The sequence below is a fragment of the Cydia strobilella genome, chromosome 10, assembly GCF_947568885.1.
Source record: "Cydia strobilella chromosome 10, ilCydStro3.1, whole genome shotgun sequence".
NCBI lineage: Eukaryota > Metazoa > Arthropoda > Insecta > Lepidoptera > Tortricidae > Cydia > Cydia strobilella.
The window spans coordinates 16,277,962-16,294,066 of NC_086050.1; the positions used below are offsets into that span (position 1 = coordinate 16,277,962).

At 36.0% G+C, this 16,105-nt stretch overlaps 1 protein-coding gene and 1 long non-coding RNA gene across 2 annotated transcripts in view; one reads left to right on the plus strand and one right to left on the minus strand.

The window, feature by feature from the left end:
- The window catches only part of LOC134744735 (uncharacterized), a 581,044-nt gene that overhangs the window by 30,301 nt on the left and 534,638 nt on the right, over positions 1–16,105 (minus strand). The window lies entirely within an intron of this gene.
- LOC134744714 (uncharacterized) overlaps positions 314–16,105 on the plus strand; it is a 62,441-nt gene continuing 46,649 nt past the window's right edge. Inside the window, exon 1 of the mRNA XM_063678633.1 lies at positions 314–525. The gene's annotated coding sequence lies outside the window, so the exon portion shown is untranslated. The remainder of the gene's footprint in view (positions 526–16,105) is intronic.

Consider the following 16,105-nt stretch of genomic DNA (forward strand, 5'->3'; position numbering starts at 1 on the left):
ATTGGTTTTATAGTAAAATTTACTTTTTTCGAAGATTTTGTTGTAAATTACGCAAATATAAATAAAAAAAGTAATGAAAAATAAATACAATTTTGTATGATTTTGAAGTATTCATAACGCAACATCGAGTCAATGAAATTTATACGATTTATACATGGCAAAATAACTAGCATTCAAACAAGGCAAGCGTTTTCCGTACAAGAATTTAAGAATTTCAAACTGAATTAGAACCAATCATTAATCAGACGTTTTGTTTATTGACCAATAGAATCAATAGGCTTTGTGGACAGATTGCGAAGAAAACAAAAAAGTGCATTAGAAAAAGAAAAAGATGCATACAATAGGATACAATACAAATGTGCATTACCCACGAATGCATCGAATAATACACTTGTTTGTTTGTTGTTTGGGTTATTTAGTTTTTTTAGTGCTGAATTAAGTTCTTTCATTACGTGATTACAGGAATGTGTTGTGATGTATTTGCAAGCTAAATAAAAAGTACTGGATTGCGGTTGCCTTCGCGGGGTAAGTTTTTTGTTGTTTATTTGAAACTTTGTGAACGGTTACAATTACAACAAGTACTTACCACTAAACGAATCACATAATGAAATATGTATTCGTTAAGTAATTTCCCATTTATGTAAGATCATGACTCGAAAACATTCGCGTGTAAAAAGATGCATTTCAGTCTAATTACGCTATGTTTTGCACCCCTGTGAAGTTGTGCTCTAATAATATGTACATCGCAATTATTTATTCAAGTCGTGATAAAACGCAAATGAAATAGGAAGTTCTTTATGAAGATATCATTACTGTTACATGATAACAACTTAGAAATTATTCAGCCAGTATATATTTTGATTGTAACAAAGGAATTTCAGAAAATCTATCGGATTCAAATTTATCTATGTACTTATAAGACAATTTATTTTTTAAATAAAATACGTTCGTAAATTTAGGACCTATAACATCTAGGAAACTATTAGCTTCTGTATATCCTAAAAACATTATTTTTATCGGTTAATATAAACACTGTTTAACACATAACAATAAAGAAAGAAAACAACATTTAATAACTTTTCTTTGTTTTATAACAGAAACCAAATCAGTTAAGTCAGTTATTGCCCTTATTGATACATAGAGATTAATCCCCTTTTGGAGCCCAAGAATAGGAAATATGAGTCACATATCAGGAAGGTCTTGTTTGTTGTTTCAAGTTATAGTTATGGCAATATAATGGCTAATGAGAAATAGATTTAAGTAAAAATATTTGTACACCGACTTCTCAGTAGAATATGATGGAACTTGCATTAATTCTAACTTAAGATCACATCAATGTACCATATTCTGACAAATAAATACATACATTACATACATTTCATTACATTTTATTTCAATGTCAATTCCAATCATATTTGTATTGTATGTCAAATATTAGATAACAGGAAATATGAAAAAAGTACCTATTTATCCAAAACTGCTACACAAACATTTGTTCTCTTATTGATTTGCCATGTTCACCTGTTAGGTATATTTTAGATGGACCTCTCAAGGCTTCACATACCACCAAAACAAAATATAATTTAAATATAGCACCATAATAGGCTAGTAAAAAAAAAAGCAACAATAGGCTACAAAAGAAGCACCATCTATGACACGCCACTCATAATCACTGCCAACTTTGAACATAATTATCTTACACAGACTTAGGGTCTGCTTCCAGTACTAGATTTCCATACAAAATCTGTCTCGGTACTGGGAATTTCCAGTTCATCTTCATATAAAACCAGTCCCAAGAGCATTCCTTAAGTTCTTCATACTTATACTTCATTTCATACCATACTACTAGATACTTTGGCAACAATCATGCTACTGCAACACTTATCATGGCATCTTGCTTACTGTTGCCACTGTTGCCAGGGGTGCAAAACTCCTCCTTTCGTATACTGGCTCCGTTCGGCTTGACACAACTTGACGTCCCGTTGCATGTACGACCACAGATAACATAATGACTTGATTTTTGACAACTTTAATAGCCATAGATAATGCCATATATTAGAAAGGAACAGCATGATTCGTCCCTGAACCGCTGTCAAACTTCGGTTTTGTAGGTAGTTTCCTTTCTGTACTCTCTCTTCTTCTTCCTGCCCTTATCCCACGTTATGTGGGGTCGGCACAACATGTTTTTCTCTTCCATTCTCCTCTATCTTTCGTCACCTCCGCACTTACTCCTTTCTTTCTCATATCCTCTTTCACACACCTCTTTCTCACAGTTTCCTTTCTGCACGTAGTACTATTATTTGTTCTGTGCTGTTGCACCAGTAGAAAGTGCTTCTAGTTCAGTAGATGTTTGGAATTTTCAAAAGCATCTTACATACATTTATTACTCAATTTACTGATCACCCAAGCTTTCACCAGGGGCCCGTTTATCAAAAGCTTGTAGCTTGTAATACAAGTGGAAGTCCCTTTCTAACAACAGTCAAAAAGGGACTTCCACTTGTATTACAAGCTACAAGCTTTTGATAGCCCCAGTTGCTCATTTTATCCTACATTATTAAATATTATTTGTAAATTTTACAACTCTTGTGATAAAGATTAAACTAATGGTTAGTGAAGGAAAACAAAGTAACAATACATAATCATGTTATGTATGATTATCTAAATCTCATTAGTTCCTTTAATCATTTTGCTAATGATAATGACTGGTTAAGTATTGTTTTAAAAAATCTTCAACCTTTATTTGTTAATGGACAATACTGATTCTTAGATAACACTGAGGAAATTGAGAGATAAAAGCCTGCACACTGCACAGCACAAACCGGCGGAGCGCAGCGCAGTACACTTTAAATTTATCGATGTATATTCTTCCCTATTTTAATTACATCACTTCACTACATAGTATTAAACAAAGTCGCTTTCCGCTGCTCTGAATTTGAATGCTCTGAGACCGACCTCGGAGCATCACGGAGGATTGTTACTCCGCGGCATCGAGGAGCACGTTAGAGGATACCGCGGCGGTAAGCGCCGGCATGTCGCGGCATCCCCCAGTATGCGCCGAGGTCTCCTGAATTCGCTGATATAGCGGGGCTGCGGGAGAGGAAGGCTTGGCGCAACTCGGCGGACTCGTGCACACTACTTACTAATCCCTTTCGATAGAGTACACGCGGAGGTAGACGGCGGCATGCCGCGGCATCCCCGGGCATGTGCCGAAGTGCTCCCTGGTGCGCCGGCCGCCGACGTCGACGTCCTTACTTTATTAATAAAATAAATAAAAATAATATACAGGATGTCCCTAGCCATTGGACAAAGCCGAAATGTGCATAATAATATATATGCATGAGGGTATTTAGAACCAGTATACAAAGAATCATAACAACCGGTGTAGCGGTTACGAAGAAATTAAAATTAAGATTTTTTTACTTTGGAGCAGCCTGTATGTATTAGTAGCTCCAGTAGCTCCCAAGGTAATAAATAGTATGAAACCTTCTTCGACCTTTTTGATTTATGAGTTTTATGACACTACCTAACATTCTGACTTTTAACAAATGTCATCATCGCCGCACATTTTCTAGCCAATTGTCAAAAGCACTGCCAATGATTAATACAGCATGTTTCTTTTTGTTGTCGATTATTGGAAATAACTTTTGTTAGAATTTTTTTCTTTTGTTCTAATAAAAAAATATATGAATATTTAGAGCATTCCTTAGGACTTGAGAAGTAACCCTATGTGGAATTTCAGGGTTTGTCCAATGGACATCCTGTATATCAGCCGCGGAAGTACAGTCGAAGGCAAAAATATCGATCCAGACAAATGGCTCAAAAATATGTGAACACGACTTTATTGTCTAACGTGTAAGAGCGTACACATATTTTTGAAACTTTGGGAATGTATATAATATTTATGCCTTTTATTGTAGCTAAGTAGGTCACATTCAAAATGATCTGATTACAACTTTGTTATCAAAAAAACAAGAGTGTCTAGTCTACATTACAGTACCTAGATTATTTTGAACACCTGGCCAGATTAGAAAATTCTGACTGTACCATATCTCCCATGATAAAATACACAACTGAATAAGTTTCTAAAAATTATATTGATGACATGCAAAATTATAACTGACCCTAGTGGTTGTTTATAAACAAATCATAAACAATTAGTAATAGTATTAGGTTTACATTTTTTTACACACATTTCCTTGAGTGTTGTGAACACACATGTAAGTATAAATCATATCAAATTTAAATAAAATAAAAAAAAATCTTTATTGCCACACCCTAGGAAAAAAATCTACAATTTGTGAAAGGATAGCTTAAAAATACAATATAAACTAAACTTAAATATCAACTTAATATAATAACTATAACTATAACTTAAATCTATGGTGAGGCAAAGGGTCCCAATCTCAGCATGTGCGGTGCCAGAGGGATCCGCGCTGATTTTCAGACTGGTCCCGGGACGGTTGGGGTCGGTCGCTACTATCCAGAGATGGGCATTAATCGATTAATCTTTTAGTTAACTAATCAATCGATTAAAAATATCAATCGTCATTTTTTAATCGCGATTAATTTAGTTGCGATTAAATTAGTTGTGAGAATGTTCGACTAACAACTAAATTAGTTTTAGTTTCAATCGACTAAATTTCACGATTAAATCTATATTAAAACTACGTAGTCGCCCGTTTTTGCATTTTTTATCTTGCAATATGTAACTACAAGTACGTATGTATGTAACATACGGAGGTACTCGTATGTTGTAACTATGTTAGTTTGGGTAGAATTTTGCGACTTATTTTGAAGCAGATATCTTCATCCGATTGAGCTAAAATTATGTATACACGTTTAGTTTGAAATGCTTGAATGACAATGCAAATAATGCCATAATATTATTATAACGATATATTGGTAATAACGACAAATAGCGAAAAACTGCATTGTTTACAAATCGCAAACAATAAAGTAGGTTGGTGCATTATTAATACTTTGAATTATACGATACTGAGTAAATCTTAGACATAGAAACTATCAATATTTTGCTGTCTCTGATAGTAAAACTCTTTTTAGTGTCACGCGGTGACAAAACAATGGGATAATCCTACTTACCTGGCCTGGAAGTTGTTTGTTGCATTTTGGTGCAAGTGCCGACGCATCTTCTAAAAATAACACGTTCTATTGAATGACACATCTGCATGTTGTTTATTATCTACGCGGTCTATTTTGTTTTCAACGTGTGGTCATTAAAAATATTTAAACCTCTTTGTAAAGAACTCTCAGCGTTAACTATGGTACATTTTCCTTGCGTCATTCTACATTCAAATATATCAATCAACATACATATTTTATTTATTACCGCTATTGCCAATATATTGGACCGGTAGCGAATTGGTCGATCAGCCGCTTGTTTCATATACAAAGTTTGATTTATTATTAACTGTGTTTTTTAATGTTTTAACTTATCACATATAAACATCTTACTGTATAAACAGCGTTGATTTTTTTGATATTTTTTGCTTTGAATGTTTCATACCTACAAAGTTTGATTTATTATAACTGTGTTTTTTAATGTTTTATCTTATCACATATGAACATGTTATTGTATAAACAACGTTGATTTGTTGATAATTTTTGCTTTTAATTATTATTTTTACGATTGCAAGACTAACCTCATATAGTTTAACTAAATACATATCATGGTTGCTTTTATATTTAATATACAAAGTTTGATTTAAATAATTGTGTTTTTTTAAGTGTTATTTTACTAATGCACAAAGTACCCAGTTCTTATTTACCCTTAGATAAGAGAAATTTAATCCAATTTCAGACAGATGCACTACTTTAGTAGCAAAATAATAGTGAGAACAGATCTCACTCCTTAGAAACGGTCAAAATATCGTAAGTAATACATGACTATTTTATTTTTAAACATCCGTTAAGATGTCCTAATCAGTCTGTCAACATAGCCATACCGAGGTATTCTATTCAATTTGCTTCTAACATTAGTCGCGAGAAAATAGTCTAACTAATTAGTCGATTACAAAATTTAGTTGTCCGAAATCAATCGGCAACTAATTTAGTTGCAACTAAATTAGTTGCACTCTATACAACTAAGATTGATCAATCGTCGTTTTCAATCGTCAGTCGCAACTAATTCTTGTAATCTTAATCGTTAATCGTTAGTCGATTACATTTTGCCCATCTCTGCTACTATCATAATGTACCCTTCTTAGGTACAGCTCTATATTTATAACTTTATGTGTATTTGTGTTATTAGTGTGCGTATATGGATATGTGGGGCTGATATGTGGATGTAGTGTAGGTAAGAATGTATTTTGTACTGTGTGTGTGTATCATGTTTTGTCATTACATACAGAGAAAAATTAAAAAAGATAATTAAAAAAGAAAAAGTAATTAAAAAAGATGTATATATAGCTTTAAATAAATAAATATATAATTAATTGCCCACCTACTATTTTCTCTACAATATATTTGGCTCTACAATAGCCAAGACACAGCCCAACACGTGTCACGAAAACATTATATGTGTACCTACTTCGTTATTCTTAGAAGGCCCGGGAGGTTGATGTAGGTACTGTTATCAAAGTTAGGTATTTACATTTTAATAACAAAACTTCCGTGAGACACAGACATATTAAATAACGGATAACGGGTCGGTACGGAGTGAAACATGTCGAGCGTTTTCGACTTAAAACACGTGAGTGACCCGTTATTAATATATTTAATATTTACATTTTATTTATTTATATGAGCCTAGAGTGTCCCACTGCTGGGCAAAGGCCGCAAAGGTATTTGCATACAGATTTAATTTTAGGAAATGGCACATTCATTTTATTACATTACAAGTAGGTAGGTTGTACCTATTTTAGTCCATAGAGGCTACGCTATTGAACGGCAGATTCTCTTGAGACAAACAATACAGAATCCTAAACTTATGTGGTTAAAGTTGCAATTTCAGTGGCACGGTATGGCACAACGGCTGACGTTGTCATTGAAAATAAAACTGTAATTTAATGAAACTAAGATTGATTATTGTTCTACCTAGGAAGTCGACTACGGTGTTTCGAAAATAGAGTCCCTACGTCTTTGTTTCAAGCAAATAAATGATTTATGATTTGTCACTTCAATAAGGCGAGAAAGATAGAGAAATAATAGAGACTGAGACAGAAGATCTTCGCATTTTGATGTTTGCGGTATCCTCCCTTTTTTATTAGAAAAGCTTTTATGTAAAGCAGGTACTAATATAACAGAATAAGTATATCATAAAGCAGTATCATGACTAGCAACTAATTGTTATAAAAAAATTTGCTACTTTATTTTAAAATAGAAGACAAATGGAATAAAACAACCGCCATTATTAGTCATTAGTGTTTTCCAGAATCAGTAGGTATTTCACGTGTAGCCAGACATGTTCTTGACCAGTTTAGGTAAATACCTACACTCCTAGTGGTCAGGTGGCGGCACCATTTGCCTAGTCGGTCATCGCGACTGATAAAGTGGCCGTGACATAGTGACAGAGACAGATAATGATTTGTTGACATTTCTAGTACTATATACGGTGTTTGAATAGCGTTCGGTCTATCTTTGGTTATAGGTTATAGACACCGTGCTTGGAGGGTCTACAATCTTGTGACCTAAATCGAAAACTTAGACTTGACTTAGACACTACACGCAATACGATGTTGCCAAGGTAGGACAAGGACAGTTGATATGGCCAAGGGGAGGGTGAGGGGCATACATTTAGTTACGAATTACGAACATTATATGTATTTGGCTGAACTGACTCAAAAATAGTTCTTGGGTGGTTACAACAAGGCGACTCGAACCGCTGGAAGCCATTTGTGGCTAACAGAGTAACACAAATAAAAGCTGTAATGCCCGCAGACCAGTGGAGGTACGTTAAATCATCATTTATTTTATCAGATAATCCGGCTCAAAGGACCAATGTTCGGGTTGCACGCTGGCGATGAATGTTAAAATGCTGCCTCCCCCTGGCGACGCCCTTGAGTTTATAACCTAGAAAAGCACATAGGATGATACTTTTTACCCTGGAATCCATTCTCTAAGGGAGTGCAATATATTTCTGTATAGATATAGCTATTGGAGTCCAGGGGATCCAGAAATTAAATACGTCATCATTAGCATGATTGTCTTGATGATTTTCCCTCCCGATTTCGGGTTTTTCTATGAAAAACAAAGACGCAACGCATCTGGGTGCCCTTATTTTCAGATAGCGAAATCGAAACCGGTGGGAATTAGGTTTTATAAATGCGGTTATCAAACTATTCTAAATTCAGAATCAATTGTTGTTTGTCTACAATAATGCGTGTTTGGTTTTCTACGTTTGTGTTCGTAAAAATTGGCTGCACGCCAGATCTCCTGGTGCAAAGAAATATTTAGGTCATTATAATAAGTTGTTAGGTATTTTATTTGTTTAGAATTGTGACGACGATTAAATAGTTATTTGTTTTACAAGCGGGCAAAGTTGTTGTTTAAACTCTCGTGCTAATATTGATACCTGGGCAAGCGAAAGATTCCAAAATTTAACCACGAGCGTAGCGAGTGGTTCGATAAGTAAATTCATAAAAGTTGCAAGGGTTTCAAGGCTTAAGGCACGAGGGTTAAGGGTCCCCGGCAAGCTCGGTTCTCTATACAAACGTAGTTGCGCTCTCATTTTAAAGCGAGTAGGTAGTTTGCTCTGAAACTTTGTATTTACAGTAGGATAAGGTATATCTATGTTTGTAATTAGTTTATGTAGCATCAGATACCATAGTTAAAATCCTACTTTCCGGGATGTATCCATACCGATATCCAACCATCTTCAGCTACTTGGCACGAGTATCTCGTCTAACCTGAGCTTTGGGGCGTATATTAAATCTCTGGCCAAATCTGCAGCTAGACGATTGGGCGTCCTCTCTAAGGTCAAGCGGTACTTCACACCGGGGCAGCTTCTTCAGCTTTACGTAGCTCAAGTCCGGTCGTGTATGGAGTACTGCAGCCACCTTTGGGATGGGTCCGCCAAATATCAGTTAGCCGCCTTAGATTCCATAGACAAACGCGCTAGGAAGCTTATTGGAGATGCGGGATTAGTAGAGGCTAGACTGCAGAGCCTTGAACACCGTAGAAAGGTAGCTTGTTTATCGGTGTTCTACAGGATACATTTCGGGGAGTGTGCGATGGGATTACATAATTTAATCCCCCCATCTCCATTCTGCTACCGTGGGACTAGACGCGGACTTGCGTTTCACCCTTACGTCGTTACTCTGCCACTGATTCGTACTAAGCGCTATGCATCCAGCTTTATCATGCGAACGGCTAAGGAGTGGAATTCACTTCCTGCAAATATGTTCCCAGTCCACTATAACTTTGACCTTTTTAAATCGAGAGTGAATAGACATCTTTTAGGTAAGCATGATCCATCCTAAACTGCATCGGCACTTATCATCAGGTGAGATTGCGGTCAAATGCTTGCCTTTTTGTAATAAAAAAAAAATACAGCGAATTTAAGTTTTTCATACAAAACTCGTTTTTGCTCTATTTCGTTTGTTTTATAAACTGAAGGTATGTAAACTATTTGTAGACCTAGATATACCTCATATCATTGTATGTGTAAAGTTTCATTACAATCCAACACGTAGTTTTAAAATGAGAACGAGACTCTGTTTGTATGGGAAGGTGAAATTCGGCCGAGCTTGCCGGGGGCTCTTAAACAAATTTTGCCACAGAGTGAAACACAAAAAATTTCACCACATCAACGCAAGGACACTCACTCACTGATGTCTGGTGGTCACTGCTTTTTAACAAACTATAGACATTATTACATTATGACGTCACACTATCTAGATCAACTCCGTCACCCTTTGATTTAATTACGTAAATCGTGTTATCACGTCTGTATTGCAGAGGGTCAATTAGTGATTGCAAATTTCCATTTGCAACGGTGCTGACATACATATTTCGCTGTCATTAACTCCCAATGTTAGTCTTCGTCTTCCATGGCATCCTTGACCTTATTATTAAGTTTTTTGCAAGAATGTTTCTTTTCCAATGTGATAGGGGAAAGATATTTCGATTTACCAATCTATCTTCCTTTATACAATGATTACAATGTGCGGGGTTCTGGGTTAGGTGTCTGTCATCTTTCATTCATTCCCTCTTCTTCAGGATGGCTAAAAAATAAGTGCATTCCCGTTGTCAGGGAGGTTTTGGGATTATAATACTGAGCAACTTTGACTATGGGAACAACCACGAAATCGTGAAAAAAAAAAGATTTATCCTCCCATAGAAAATGGACCAGCCGAAATGTATGAAACAGCCAAATGTTTTTTTCGCGATTTCGGGGTTGGTCCCATAGTAAAAGTTGCTCAGTATAATCCCAAAACCTCCCTGGCAACGGGAATGCACTTATTTTTTAGCCACCCTGTATATCTAGCGACCTATAAGGCTACCAGGAGCTGGTCACTGACCAGACACCATGATACTGACATTCGCTAACGTCTACGTAACTTACTTTCTATACATCTCGCTCGCACTAATACGAGTATGCCAGTACCAGCGAGATGCATAGAAAGCAAGTTACGCACATGCTAGCGAATATGTGTCACAAGCTCGTGGTAGGTAAAGCTACTATAAAATTTTACCTTTGCAAAAATGCTCATGTTATTATGTATATGTATTCTCACAAGATTAGGTATTTCTACTTCTGTTTTTTTTTCGTTTTGATAAGGCGAATCTCAAACGAAAATGTTATCACTTAGTCACAGGTTATTCACTCCACGATGAACACATCAATACGACAAGGTCCTTACGTCACTGCATCCGAGCCGGCCTTGGCAATGATCTGCCGAAGTGCCAAATCATTTGAATTGTTGCTTTGATTGTTATTCTAAATTCTAAACTAAGAAGTATGGCGTCTTGGTAGAACCAGTTTACGCTTGGTCTAAGATTTACGTTTACTGGTCTTGAGGGCGATATATACTGGGAAATAGCTTATAGTACAAACAATGTATTGGTGAATTAGTGTATTTTATAGGGATGTACCGACTAGTCGCCGACTAGTCGGGAAAGCCGACTATCCGGCCACATTTGTAGTCGGCGATTAGTCGGCGACTAGTCGGCCAAAATGGCCGATTAGTCGGCCACTTATTAGGTACAGAAAAATAGCAAATAAACGAAATTAACAGCAAGTATTGACCAAATGTTTAGTAGCCAGTTTACTCAAATTAATAAATTTTTGAGCACAGTTAAAAAAAGTTACACTATTGTGCATTTCATTTATTAAAACAAATGTACAAAAATAGCGCGCGAAAAGCTAAAGCGACGCAAGGAGCAAAATAAATGTTTTTCAAAGCATCCGAACTTAGACAAAGCTGCTGCAGTGACTATCCGAATGCAAACTTTGAAGAGAGAAAATTATTTATGGATTTGGCTGACTAGCCGACTAGTCGGCCGACTAATCGGCCATCCGAGCGCCGATTAGTCGGCTAGTCGGCTAGTCGGCCAAATCAATAGTCGGTACATCACTAGTATTTTAGTATGTAGGCGTCGTTTCAAACAAGGCAATGACAATAAGGCATTTGAGGCTCATTTTGCGTACAATTGACTGTTGAAATACAGAGTTTGTTCTAGTAATTTGTATTCTGTAGTTTTGTGTGTTTACGCGAGTTTTGTAGTGATAATTTCCTAGTTTAAATTTGGATGCCATTGCGATCGGTAGTGTGTGTTCATATGTGAAGAAATATCCTGTTTTTCAATTGTACTGTAAAAAAACTTAAATCAGTGTTCAGCCACAAAGGTGATAAAAATATTGACAGTTTTTATATAAAATACTTGATTGTGTTAATTTTGATAAAAGTGAACTATTGAACTGCAAAGGTAATTTTAATAAGGAAATTCGTATTCATGATGGGCTTCTTTAAGATCCTTATTTTTACCCAAAGGGTAAAAACGGGATACTATTACTAAGACTCCACTGTCCGTCTGTTTGTCTTGTCACCAGGCTGTATATCATGAACCGTGAGAGCTAGACAGTTGAAATTTTCACAGATGATGTATTTATGTTGCCGCTATAACAACAAATACTAAAAACAGAATAAAATAAATATTTAAGTGGGGCTCCCATACAACAAACGTGATTGTTTTTGCCGTTTTTTGCGTAATGGTACGGAACCCTTTGTGCGCGAGTCCTACTCGCACTTGGCCGGTTTTTTATCTACTTGCAATGAAACGACATTAACCGCAATGAAAGAAGAATCATTTGAGAACCCTACCTTTTCTTTAAGCCCGAGTCTAGTCTGAGTAGTCTGGGCTAAGGATATGAAATGAAAGATTACTTTTTTGTCGAGAAAATTAGGTAATTAGGTATTACCTAGTTCTTAGTAAACTTCCCCACTTTACATGAACGTGGGAATCGTTCGATGGGTGGTTGACATTGGTGGGATGGGTGGGTGGTTTTTACGTGTTACAACAATACAATAAAAATACACTTTATTGCACACTTATCTTATCTTACTTCAATAGAAGAAAACAATACAAAAGAAAATTGCGACACAAGCAGAGGTAAACAACAGGCGGTCTTATCGCTACTATCGCTAGAAAGCGATCTCTTCCAGAAAAAAACAAATTTACTGTAAGATACCCAGAGGCTAGAGGCCTATTCAAACATACATTTCGATATCTAAATGATATCATTTGCGCATATCGCTTGCGCCAATACATGTACGGACAAGTACGAGCGAAATGCACGCGCGAATGATAACTAATTGACATCATTTGGATATCAGAAATAACGTTCGAATACGCAGGAATCTCAACGTTCACATTTCGCTGACGAAGTAAAGCGCTGCGGTGTCAGCATGGTTGCATTTTTATCACCTGTCACTATGCCTGCCACTTTCACACTTACCTACTTATTAGAACGTGACAGGCGATAAAAATGCTACCGTGCTAAGCCCGCAGCAAAAAATATGCGTTGCAATATGACTATACCTAATCTTCCCTGGGTGCGTAGCCAACGTGCAATCGTTAACGCCCTGTACCGACCGAAACGCAACTGTCACTGTAATATGGAAGAGTGGTAGATAGAGATGACTACGCTACGGTACGGAGCGTTAACGATTGGCACGTTGGCTAAGCACCCTGAACGTGAATGAAGTGGTGGGGGATAACGCATGGTCAATAGCACAGATTATATAATACTAGTACAGATACCCAATCCCATACTAAAAAAGCGCACCGTCCTAAGTAGCATATACTTGTAGGCTATTTTTTAGTTCACAGTAACGAACTAGATGGCGCACGGAGCTAATACAACTCTTACGACTAACATGCGTTGAAACACCTCTCTTGCGACATCTGTTGTAGCTTCCACGCAATAAACCAATACGTCACATTCACTTTTAAGGTAAATTATTACTAGATGGCGTTTCAGATATCAGCGACAAAATTAAAATTTATTTGCATGATTTTGAAGTTTGATTGGGTACTTTAGTAAGGCGTCAAAGTTTCGTTACAAACACTAATTAATAAACTAGTGGATGCGAAATGACTGCTTTTAGTATAAAAACCAGTGTCGCTAAACTCACACATTCATAGCCACGTTAAAATACGTTACACACTTACACAATTGCTTTGATTCGTAGCAACTTTCCATACCAATAGGTTATTACCGGTTGACATTTCTCGAACGGTTATCAACTGTAGGCTACACGAGCGACGGTCTAAGATATAATGTCAAAGTTATAAGACATACGACTCTTTAATTATCTCATTCATCTCACAAAAGCTCGCTCATCGTTCACCTAATACAACTACTGAACACCAGATGGCGCTATTTTTTTATAGTTTTAAAATCACTTACTTATTATAGGCGAGAAAAGGGCTAAAGAAACCAGTATAAGTAAGATCTAATTACGCATGATTTGTTACGGATCTCACGGTCACGTTACACTGGTGTTTTCGAGATCTCTACACGCCTGCGAGTAGCTAACCGTTGGGAACTTCTTTCATTCGATGTAGGGAGGGGACAGTGTAATCCGAGTGTTTTATCGATATTTGTGTGTTCGGTTAGGAATTGATATTTCATTACCGTATGTTTTATAACATTTAGATTATATTTTATTTATGATTATAATATAGGTAGTGATAATCGTGATTGTATGAAAAATAATATGTAGTACAGTACAACAAATATCTAACTAAAAATTTGTTTCTTATTTATTGACCAACTAGGTTGTTAATGTAAACATTAAATATATCTTAAGGTTAAATAGATAAAATCATAGTTCTTTAAAGTCTATTAACTCGGTATTGTTGTTATTTTGCAATCACAAATCTGCAATTACCTATGTCAGTATTCGTCTTTAATAATTTGTAGCAGCATTTAAGCCCAATCTAGACGGGACAACCTGATTCAATTGTCAAATTAATTGTATGGTGTGTAAGCAAACATTAAACTGGATCACCGATCCCATGCCTATCAAATCAGGAAGGGGCGCTGCAAAATTCCAATATTTGACGCTAGTTTGCGTGGTAAGATACACTTTTTATTAATTTAGTGAGCCCGAATGTCACTAATAATTACTAAATTAATAATTAAGTTTTAGGCGTGTGGACGCTAGATGAGATCAGATGTATGTCAATTTTATCCCCAGAAATCTTTCTCTAACATGAATCTAGTATAACTGGATCGGTCATGAGGAGTGGGGGAAAATGACCGAACGGGATAGTCTTATGTATCTTTCAGTAGGAGTAGCAGAGAAAGCGCTGTTATTGTTTGTCCTTGTCATAGTTTCACTTTTCCACCGCTGCCACAACCGAGGTTGTGGCAAACAAATAAGTACGTGACATGTCATGTTTGTTCGTTGCTTGTTTAATTATCGTTGTTTTGTATGAAATTGTGCTTTCTCTTATGAAATATAGTGATGGTTTGCGTTTTGAATGCTTGAACTTTGATAAAATACTGGTGAATTGTTCTGTAATCGGCTGTAATAGCCGCTCTGAGCAAAAATATGAGATCATAACGTTTCACACGTAAGTACGGTATTTTACACCTTCCCCTTAACGCAATATGTGAGAATAACATCGTAAAATTACGTTACACTCAAAGCAATGTAGAATCAAACGATTTCAATAAAAATATCACAATTATTTACGCAAATTAACAAAACATTATTTGTAAAATTATCCGCCCAAATTACGTAGGTAGGTAGGAGTCTGAGGTCAGCCATTTTTAAACTTCTTCTTAATTTAGCTGCATAACAATCATGTTAGGGATACCAGATGAAAATATCATAATTTTATGGGTAATTTTGACCTCGAAGTTTTTTCGTACTTCTAATTCCAAAAAATAAATAAACAAATGTTGTGAAGATTAAATGTGGTGTAAATTAATTGGTGTGATTGCGATTTGTGATTTCTTTAAATTAAAACCCATAATACATTTTATTTTACGTTTTATTTACTAAACATGTTTAGTTTTGTACCACCTGCGCGAATTATAGGAGGTATTTCATTGTTTATACGCCTAAAAAGAACGGCCCATTGACATTTTATTTAACAATTTTTTAATACCGTCAAACAAGCTAACTTTGCCTCCAGGGTAATCGCTCCAACGTGATATCAAATATTGGGGTAATTTTTACCAATATGGTATCCCCACGTTTATGACGTCATCTATGTCTATCCCTTACGGGCGCACGCGTATAGCTGGTCTATGTAATGCTAGGTCTATGTTCTCTAAGAAATGCTGCGAGCAAATGGTGCTTTATTTTTGGGGAAACTAATTTTCTTGCCCAGTAGAATTAAACCATTTATTTTTAATATCGGCATCTTTTGGAAATCTAAAACATTTAATAATAAAGAAATGGAAAATATAAATCGTTTATTCATGGCACGTTGCATGCATTGTACGCATAAGTACATTAAGTACCTAGTCTAATTATATTAACGATGAAAATATGATGGGTGTAAAAAACAAGAACAAATAAATGTATATAAAGGAATACAAAGGTTTGAAAGGTTGCCATGAAATGACCCCGACTTAACTTAGTGCTTGATGACCAGAGCTGCCATATTTACTTATAGACATTGATTA